Genomic DNA, 4,348 nt, shown 5'->3' on the forward strand with positions numbered 1-4,348 from the left:
TCTCTCTCTCTCTCTCTCTCTCTCTCTCTCTCTCTCTCTCTCTCTCTCTCTCTCTTCCTCTTTCTTTTTCTTTTTCCCTTCATTCATTTAATTCACCACATCTGAATTATCGTTAACGCTCTCTATTGGCATGAAATTTAAATCCAATGCAGCCAAAGAAAAGAATTGGAACCCCCCCTCCTTTCTTTTCTGTATCTCTCTCTCTCTCTCTCTCTCTCTCTCTCTCTCTCTCTCTCTCTCTCTTCCTCCCCCTTCTTGTTTCTTTTCTCTTTTTTTTTCTCTGCATCTCCATTAAAACACGAAGGTTCAAAGGAATCCTCGGCAGTCCGTCACTCCTCCTCTGCTTTTGGCTCGTTCTCTTTGTCATCTCTCTCTCTCTCTCTCTCTCTCTCTCTCTCTCTCTCTCTCTCTCTCTCTCTCTGTCTCTCTCTCTCTCTCTCTCTCTCTCTCTCTCTCTCTCTGTTATTCGCCTTCTTCTATTTCCTCTTCTTTCATCCTTCGTCTCGCCCCCCCCCCCCCCCCCCTCCTCCCTCCCTCCCTCCCCACCTTCACCATCCCCATCCTCCTCTCTCTCCACTTTGGCAGAACTGTTTCCCCCGACTGTAAAAGAAAAGAAAACAAAAAAAAAATGAGATAAAAGATGTGCTTCCTCTCCCCTCACTACACCTGTCACTCATCATCATCGGCAGCGTGTGACCGAGCGTCTCTGCTGCCGAGCAACTAAAAAAACAACATTTATGTTTCATCCTGTCAGAACGACGCCGCCTCCGGTCAGTCACACACAGATTCATGAGAGAAAACAGACAGTTTGATGTGGAGAATATGTTCAGTTTATTTTCAGAGAGAGAGAGAGAGAGAGAACTTCCTTCCTTCTCTCCTTCTCTCCTTCCTCCCTCCCTCCCTCCTTACTCCTTTCCTTCCTCCTTTCCTCTCTCTCTCCCTTCTTACTCCTTTCCTTCCTTTCTTCCTCCCTCCCTTCCTTCCTTCTCTCCTTCCTTCCTCCCTCCCTCCCTCCCTACTCCTTTCCTTCCGTCCTTCCTTCCTTCCTCCTTTCCTTCCTTCCTCCTTTCCTCTCTCCCTCCCTCCTTACTCATTTCCTTCCTTCCTTCCTTCCTTCCCTTTTACCCCCTATTATGTATTGAGTACTGAGTTGGTATCAGTATCACTTTAATGGTTCTTGGATTGATGCTGGTATCGTAATTTTTTAACCTTCCTGTCGTCCTCCCGGGTCAAATTGACCCCATCTCTTTTGACTGTTCCTTCTTTCCTCCCTTCCTTCCTTCCTTCCTTCCTCTTTCTTCAATTTTTTTCCTTTGTTCATCCCCTTCTTCCACACTTCTTTCCTCACTTCCTCCTTTCCTCTCTCCCTCCCCCTTGCTCCTTTCCTTCCTTTCCTTCCTTCCTTACTCCTTTCCTTCCTCCTTTTCTCCCTCCCTCCCTACTCCTTTCCTTCCTTCCTCCCTTCCTTCCGTCCTTCCTTCCTTCCTCCTTTCCTCCCTCCCTCCCTCCTTACTCCTTTCCTTCCTTCCTTCCTTCCTTACTCCTTTCCTTCCTCCTTTTCTCCCTCCCTCCCTACTCCTTTCCTTCCTTCCTCCCTCCCTTCCTTCCTTCCTTCCTTCCTTCTTCCTTTCCTCTCTCCCTCCCTCCTTACTCCTTTCCTTCCTTCCTCCCTTCCTTCCTCCTTTTCTCCCTTCCTTGACCTGAGGACAACAGGAGGGCTAAACGATACTCAGCTCTAACGGTTGATAGTGTCCACATGTGAGAATTGTGAGTAAAAAGGTGAACTTGTCCTTTAAATAGACGCCAGATTTCAGATTCCTTCAGGCTTTCATTCGTCTTTCCCAACAATTAACAAATAAACATTAACAGAAATATATTCAATTATCTCAGTTCCTCTCCTCTCCCTTCTTCTGTCTTAGCTACCAGCTGAAAAACAACATGCTGACATCCATTTTACATTCCTCCTCTTCCTCTTCCTCTCCTCTGCCAACCCCCCTCTTTACCCCCTATTATGTATTTTCTGCCACTGCTGGCACCCTGAAGGCCCCCCATCACCCTCTCCATCGCCATCCTTTACCCTCCTCCACTCCTCCTCCTCCTGCTGCCCATCCTTCCATCCTTCCATCCCCCCCTCCAGCTTGTCCATCTCTCTTGTTTTCTCTCCTCCTTTATCTTTCCCTCCGAGCCACCCATCCACCCACCGCCTGTCCCTGAACACCTTGCTTCCAGCTCTCCCATCATCCCCATCATCCCCCTCTACTGCTGCTCCAAGCTTCCTGTCCCATCTCTGTACCCGTCCCTATACCCTCCGTCCATCCCTCCCTCTCCTCCCTCTCTCCTCTCCTCCCCTCCCCCGTGCCTCAGGTTTTTCTCCTCGTCCCTCATTAAACAGAGGAGTCATTGGAGTGTCCTGTCTCTCTCCTCAATTAGCCTAATTAATGGCTTTTAACAAAGAAAATGGCCCAGGAAACGAGATCATTTTCCACAGTCAGGGGAGAGAGAAAGAGAGAGAGAGAGAGAGAGAGAGAGGAAGAAAGAAAGTGATGCTGTTGGAGGAGGGGAAGGGGAGGGGAGGGAGGGGGGGGGTATAGCGGAAAAATAGGGATGGAGGAAGAGGAAATTTGAAATGAAAAGTACAAAGAGAAAAGACAAAGATGACGTAGACGATCGGAGAGGAGAGGAAAGGAAGAGAGTCGCTGTGTATTTTTAAAAGGGACACAGTAAAAGAAATGAGGTCAAACTGTCCTGTTTTTCTTTTATACACTCACCCCATCCAAAAAACAACAAGAAAAGAAAAAGGAAAGAAAGAAAGAAAGGAAGAAAGAAAAGCCATAATACTCCAATGATGAACTCACATAGAGCTGTAAATGTTTGTGAGACTCAGACGGAGGTAGCCAACTTTTAAATTCTCTTTTGTGTGTGTGTGTGTGTGTGTGTGTGTGTGTGTGTGTGTGTGTGTGTGTGTGTGTGTGTGTGTGTGTGTGTGTGTGTGTGTGTGTGTGTGTGTGTGTGTGTGTGTGTGAATTGTAAATATTTTATAACACAGCGTTGGTCCTGCTTGTTTAGATCAGCAGCACAGATATTTAAAAAGAAAAAAGAAAAAAGTTGGATTACATCATGAGAAATGTAAACATGAGGTTTGTATCAGACGTAATAGAAATGATTTAATTAGAAGATGAAATGAGCTGAGTGGACACACACACACACACACACACACACACACACACACACACACACACACACACAGACTCACAGACTCACTCCATAGCACTCCTGACACTCCAGGACTCTCTCTCTGTGTGTGTGTGTGTGTGTGTGTGTGTGTGTGTGTGTGTGTGTGTGTGTGTGTGTGTGTGTGTGTGTGTGTGTGTGTGTGTGTGTGTGTGTGTGTGTGTGTGTGTGTTGTGCCACCACTGGATGCCACTCAGAGAGAGAAGGAGCTAATTGCCTCCCAACCCTGTGGGGGTTTGGCCTCTCCCCGACATGAGCACACACACACACACACACACACACACACACACACACACACACACACACACACACACACACACACACACACACACACACACACACACACACACACACCCTAAGCCCCCTCTATTGCTATGCTGAAGTGACTCCCACTAAAGTTCAGCTGTGAATTATTAAATGCAATTAATCAGTGTGGACCGAGGCCATGTTTAATTGACACAGACAGCAGGAGCACTGTGTGTGTGTGTGTGTGTGTGTGTGTGTGTGTGTGTGTGTGTGTGTGTGTGTGTGTGTGTGTGTGTGTGTGTGTGTGTGTGTGTGTGTGTGTGTGTCTTCAAGTTAAGTTTTCTATTCTTCTGTAACAACATAGCTACAGTAAACCATCTTTATTTACAGTTTAAATTAAAGTATTTATTAAAGTATTTGATGCAGAATAAAGTTAAAGGACGATTCCACTGAAAAATAATCATCATCATTAAATCCAGCAGTGTGTGTTTATTTAAAGATACATTACAGCATAAAAAAACCCAAATCAGCCAGAGTCAAATACTGTCACAAAGCCTCTCAGTTATAAAGCTGGAGTGAACCAAAGCTCATGTAAATCTTTATGTACTGAGGTTTTTTCTTTGTGCTGATACAGAAACTAGTGTTAATGCAACAGTGAGACGTTGTGATGTCATAGCAGGATGAACAGATATATTTAAAATGAAACTGAGGAGGCATTTTAACCCTCCTGTTGTCCTCGAGTCAAGGGAGAAAGGGAGGAAGGAAAAGGAAAGGAGGGAGGAAGGAAGAAGGGAGGAAGGACAGAGGAAAGAAGGAAGAGGGAGGGAGGAAGAAAGAAAAGAAAGAAGGGAGGAAGGACAGAGGAAAGAAG

This window comes from Scomber japonicus, chromosome 4 (assembly GCF_027409825.1).
Source record: "Scomber japonicus isolate fScoJap1 chromosome 4, fScoJap1.pri, whole genome shotgun sequence".
Lineage (NCBI taxonomy): Eukaryota > Metazoa > Chordata > Actinopteri > Scombriformes > Scombridae > Scomber > Scomber japonicus.